The sequence below is a fragment of the Petaurus breviceps genome, unplaced genomic scaffold, assembly GCF_028583685.1.
Source record: "Petaurus breviceps papuanus isolate PSGF00001 unplaced genomic scaffold, PetGlider_PUasm1.0 176, whole genome shotgun sequence".
NCBI classification, from domain to species: Eukaryota; Metazoa; Chordata; class Mammalia; order Diprotodontia; family Petauridae; genus Petaurus; species Petaurus breviceps.
In genome coordinates, this window is record NW_027185771.1 from 8198786 (window position 1) to 8205012 (window position 6227).

At 43.7% G+C, this 6227-nt stretch overlaps 1 protein-coding gene across 1 annotated transcript in view; it reads left to right on the forward strand.

Moving 5' to 3' along the window:
* The window catches only part of SLC7A5 (solute carrier family 7 member 5), a 59389-nt gene that overhangs the window by 1434 nt on the left and 51728 nt on the right, over window positions 1–6227 (forward strand). The gene's annotated exons all lie outside the window — the stretch shown is intronic.

Genomic DNA, 6227 nt, shown 5'->3' on the forward strand with positions numbered 1-6227 from the left:
TCAGTACATAAGTGCCTCATAGATGCCGGCTAAAGGCAGCTAAAGAACCAACTGACTTAACAGGCTCCCTAAACAACGGCAAGAACCGAATCAATGTTGACTGGCTGGCCGACCACCAACTGAGGGCCTTCCTTCCCCCTCCTCCTCTCTTTCCCCATCCTCTCCCTCTTCCCACCTCCTCTCCCCTTCTCTTCCCGCTCTTCCTCCCCTTTCCCTTTTTCCTTCCTCTTCCCCTCTCCTTCCTCCTTCCCTTTCCCTCTTTTCTTCATTCTCTTCTCTCTTAACCTCTTCCTCTCCCCTTCTCTCCCCATCCTCCTTCCCTGTCTCGCTTTCTCCTCTCACTACACCTCCTCCTTTCTCTCCCTCCTCTCTTTCCTCCTTCTCCTTCCCTCTCTCCTACTCCCTTCTTTTCCCCTTCTTCCTCCCCTCCCTGTTCTGCTCCTCTCCCCCTCTCCTCTCCCTCTCTCCCCCCTCCTCCTTCACCCAGAAAGCTCCCAATAAAGGCCAGCTAACTGAACAACTCATCCACTCCCCCCAATAATAAATGCTTACCAGATCACTGACCCACTGATCCCCTTCATAGTAAAGCTTAATTAAATGCTCAGATGAATGACTGACTCCTTTTCCTCCCTGCCTAATAAATCCTAGTTGACTCATTATTGACCCCCCCATAGTAAGCATTTTACCTGTTATCCCACCCCCTATTCCATGGATATTCATTCCCATGAGATGCCCATGTGCAGGATTCCCACTCCACACGATTCCACTCCTAGACCCCGTCCTTGGTCTGATTAAAGAACCCTTTACCCTTTGGATACTGTCCCTCAGACACATAGTTCTGTATGGCTGAAGTATCTGATGGGTGGAACAGTCAGTCCACAACTGCTTACTTAAACTCTTAGAGGGGGTCAGGTAGTGCCATGTAAATCCTGTTTGGGGAGCCCCTGCCACTCCAGGAGCCTTCATTCTGATGGCGGCAGCCATAGGCAATAACAAGCAGAATGGAAGGAGTTCCTTTGGCTCAGTCTGGGTTTTCTTCCATGCCAAGGAATGATCCATAGTCGTGGATTGGCCCTTTCTCTTTAACCCTTTGTCCTGTTCCAGTCCCCTTAAAATGTGTGGGATACTGCTGCTTCCCTAAGACATTTATTCTCTCTTTGCTCTCTATCTGGAATTTTCATTCTTCATTCCCTGCCTCTCAAGTCAATCACCTCATTTGCCTCCTTGAAGAACAAGGCTATAAACCTGGTTTTTTCTTTTACCTTGCCAAAGGCAGCTGTAGGGCTCCACTCCCTTTTTCTGGAAGAAAAAGTCTTGGTGGCAGTCTTGGTGGGCTTTTTACTATGTGATATATGGTACTGGTGACTTTTGTTTGTTTAAAGAGGGGAAAACTTTTTCTGGAGAACTTTTAGGGCTGCAGAATATTTTGTTCTGTTTTAGAGGTAGGTGGGGTGGGTGTGGAGGAGAATGGTGCTTACCGTACCTGGAAAAGAAGTCCCAGGACAGTGAATTTGTTCATTAATCTTCCTACCTGTTCTTCTGCCATGAGGGAGGTGGTAGGCTCTAAACTGGCTAGTCTGGAATTGGTAACTTGGGACTTAAGGATAAAAAATATGTGGTTGTTGAAATCCACGTTCTTGTCTCAGCAGAGTCTTAGAAATTATTCTAAATTAAACTAAGTCATAGATCCTAGTATTTTTCTTGGAAGGAATTGGTGGAAGGCAGGAAAAGAACACAGTGCTCAAAGTGAGACATCTTACTCCCTTCCCAGGCAGAATGGACTTTTTTCTCTGGAGGTCATATGGATCTCATTCTAGCTAGGTGCCGTATTAGGTGTGAGTACGGTATGATACATAGATTTTATTTGGTCACAGGACCTTAGAGGTCATTTAGTCTGATCCTCTCATTTTATAGATGAGGAAGCAAATTCAAAGGAAGGTGTTATAATAGCAACCAGTTATATAGCACTTTACAAATCTCATTTTCTCAGCAGGTGCTATTATTATCCTTTGTACATATGAGGAAACTGAGACAGAAGGCAGTTAAGTGACTGCTCTAGGGTCACACAGCTAGTATTATAGAGCAGTTTTAAACTTGGGGCTCTGAGTCCAAATCCAATGCTCTATCCGCTGTATCACTTGGCAGACCTCTGTGTAAATCCCTATACAAATGATTTGTCCAGTGTCTCACAGGTGGCCTCAGGTCACAAGGGGAGAAAGCAGAGATTTCAACCTAGGTTCTTTGTCAATTCCAAGGCTCTTCAGCTGCAGTGTTGACTCTATGGTCTTAGCAGTTGCAGGTCCAGTTGCAAGGCATGACCCCCCAGCACCCTAAAAAAGCCATCTATTTAGGATTGACTGCTTTGGTTGTGCACCCCTTGACGATCCAGTGCTTTTGATTTCCTTCAAAGCCCTGGAAATACCAAGATGGAAAATCCCAGATTCTACACCTTTAAGTAGTGTACAATTTATGTGGCCTGGGGGTCTGGTCGAAGTACACAGATGTCCTATGTGGCCGTGATACATAAAGAAGAGGGACATATGAAGAAACAGCTGGAAGCTAGAGAATAGCAGGGGAGCTTCTGCAGATGACAGATCCGGACCCTGATGGAAGAGAAGGATTTCAGCAGACAGACATAGGGAGTTGTGCCCACCAGATCACTGCTAGGGGGAGCCAGGCTAGGTAAGCAGCTACTTTAAGCTAGGAAGCCACAACTGCTAAGTGAAAGCCCCGTGAATGGACAGGTTTACAGTGCCACAATCCAGAGGTGATATTTTATTCCAAAGGAGGTAGGGAGCCACTGGAGGTTTTTGACCTTTGACATGTAATTGTGGTGGTTGGGTTTCTTTTTGTTTTTAAAATTTTTAAAGTTTTAAAATTTTCCAACTTTTTTAAAGTTGAAAAAGCCTGTATGAAGACCTAAAAAGATAGTAGTTAGGATTTGTATAGCGCTTTAAGGTTTCTAAAGTGCTTTGCAAATTATCTCCTTGGATCCTCACAGTAACCCCTGGTGATCAGTACCGAACTATTTCACCCATGGGCATGCTAAGTGACTTGCCCAGGGTCATATAGCTAGGCTGGATTTGAATTCAGGTCCAGCCTTCTATCTGCTATACTGCCTAGCTGCTAGATAACTCTGTGATACAACACAACCAAATATTTCTGATGTATTCCCATTGGTCTTCTGATTAAAGAGTCTATCTTACCCTTAACAAAGTCTTTAAAAATACCAGCGTATAGCACTTGAATTTGTGGCTTGGTGTCAGCAGTTGTGAAACACAACTTCTGGTAGGTTAGTTTTGTGCAAGTAAGGCTCCCACTTGTGGCCACCCTTTGATGCATTCATTACCAGGTTGCTAAAAAGAATGCAGAAAAGTGTTTTGCATGAAGAAAGATGTATCTACTCTGAAGTAGCCTGTATGAACTTCATGAACTGGAAGCAGGCACAGGGGTATAAAGCCAGAGAAGAACAAATGTCTGGGGTGGGGGGGAGCTGGACAATTAAAAGTGAGGTTTTGCATAGCTAGTACCCAAGCTGCCTGAAAATGCTTTGTTAATGATGAGCAGTGGGAAACGTTCAGTCCTTCTTTCATTATACTCGATCTAGCAGGATGGGACATTGATTTAATTTTTTTCAGGGAAACTTTAAGATGTAGCCATTACCTTAAAAAAATAAAAACCTTGTCTGATAGCAAGTATGAGTTGTCAGGAAACTTTAGAAAAGACCCATCAAGAAATTGCAATTGGGTACAAACATGCTGCTTATTTAGTATTTAAAAATATTTAATGTTGAAGGAAGAGGAACCCTTCCAAAAGAGTTTGTCTTTATTAGAACTTGTAAAATTATTTCTTCTAGGGATTTCCAGGAGGACATGTTTTATTTACTCAAATTTTTATCTTCCCCACAAGTAGCATTTAATTTTGATTTCTGCCCATTCCACAATGACTTACTTGCAAGGCTGTCTTTATTTTAAAGAGAACCCAGGAAGTTTTACATATGTTTAACAGATGTCACCCTGCCTTGTTATTGCCAAAAAGAAACTGGAAAGAGGTGATCCAGCAAGTCAGTAAACAAGCACCTAGTAGAGCCCCCAGTTCCCATTCCTAATCCTGTCCTTGTCCATGTAGGACTTGTTTCTGGTATGGAAGTCCTCATCTAGCCCAAGACCTCAAATCTGGCAAATTCCGTAGAATTAGGAAAGGTGACATAGTATTTAAAGAAAGAAAAAGTTATAAATGTTGTACTGTCACTTTTCAATAATTCCCCCCTACCCCCCCCAAAAAAAGAGCCATCATTTGTAACAGATAAGTGCGGTCAAACAAAATTAATCACCATGTTTGACCATGTTTGATAAAAGCATGCCTCATGTTTGTGGGTTTGTTTGTTTTTGTAATCTCTAACATACCATGTTTCTGTCGAGGGGAAGCATGTTTACAGAAATTGCTTTGATGGGTCCCAGAGAAAGGACCAGTAGGACATGCTTGACAGAAAAAAGATTGTTCTTTTTAAAAATTATCTTTAAAAAACCACTCCTGGTTGTAATTCAAAGACCATGGGAGCGTTTGATGTCAAAGCTAAACTTGAAGGTAGGAGTAAGAAGGAACAGAACAAGTCCTTTGTGTTAGTCCATTTGGGGTGATAAGATCTGCCAGTGTAATGAGAGGTAAATGATTTCTTTGGTAGCTCCGAGATATAGTAGATGGGAGGATAGGAAAATCGTGGCATTTAAATCGGGCCTCCAAGGAGAGGTCGAATAAGAATAAGTATTTTAAAGAGTAAGCTAGGGCCCATGGATGTAGGGGAGCTGCAGAGTAGAAGCAGAGATGTCCAGCTGGAACGGACCTTAGAGGTGTGTCAGATGAAGGAGCTGACTCCCAGGGAAGTGGAGTGACTGTTTTAGGCTCAGGATTTCAACCCAGGTCTTTTTCATTCCAGTGCCCTGTCCACCAAACAGGCTCCTATTCTGATACATCATCTGTAGACTGTCAGCTGGAGGAAATGTGGCCGATAAAGCTTGAAGAGGGAGGTGGGGCCTCGAGTGGAGAGCCTTGGATGCCACTGAAGCTTGTGAGACACTGGCCAGGCAGTCGTCTCTCTGTTCAGCGAGCATCTATGGGCAAGAAACAGCTACTCAGTCACTGAAAAGGAGAGTGACATTGAAGACCCGTTTAAAAGTCCTTTAAAGTCCTCTTGTAGTTTAAAAGCTACAAGAGGAGGAAGAAAGAGCTCCTGGCTGGCGTGGTCTGGAAGGAGTTTGTTCTTGGGCTTCTCAGAATTTTTGGTGTCCATTGCATTCACGTACTGTGATTTGTTGAGCTCCTGCCCAGTTTGGAGCCATCTGCTTTGTTCCCAGTGAGTTCCTTGCAATCATGAAAGGGTCTGCTCTCTATATTTTGATGTATATGGGACCACTCTGTCCAATTTGCTTGGATTATATGTTTTACCAACCTTATAGAATATATCATAATGTGTGGGAGGCTTGTGGAGCACGTAAGACCTACATAACCTTAAGTTATTAGGTCACCAACTATAAGCACCCTGTGCCTTCAGTGCTCCAAGCAAGGCTGTCATAGGCAGAACTAGAGCCAGTGCCAAGTGTTGCCCCAACCTTATCTCCTGCAGGGCCTCTGATGTGGCTGGCTTGGGGCTCATGCCAGTCTGTATTGGTAGAGGGACTTTTCCTCACTGAGAATTCTTTATATGAAATTACAGGTCTGGAACCATTTTAAAAAAATTGGAAATAATGACAGCATTTCCTTGATAGGATTGTTGTGATAATGAATTGGTGTCTGTAAAGCACTATGCAGACTTTATTTATTTATTTTTTTTAAAGCAATTGGGGTTAAGTAACTTGCTCAAGGTTACACGGCCAGTTATTTCTGGGTGTGGTGCTAAGTATCCAAGCCCAGATTTGATCCCCAGGTCATCCCACGCTGGAGTTGGTGCTCTTACTCGCTGAGCCACCTGGCCACCCCTAAGCAGTTGGGGTTAAGTAACTTGCTCAAGGTTACACGGCCAGGTGTTTCTGGGTGGGTGATAAGTGTCTGAGCCCAGATTCGATCCACAAGTCATCTCGACAGTGGAGCCGGTGCTCTTACTCGCTGTGCTACCTGGCCACCCATGCAGACTTTAAAAACATTAGAATTACCAACTCTTGATCTTGCGTTATCCTTTTATTACTTCCTTCCTTCCTTCCTTCCTTCCTTCCTTCCTTCCTTCCTTCCTT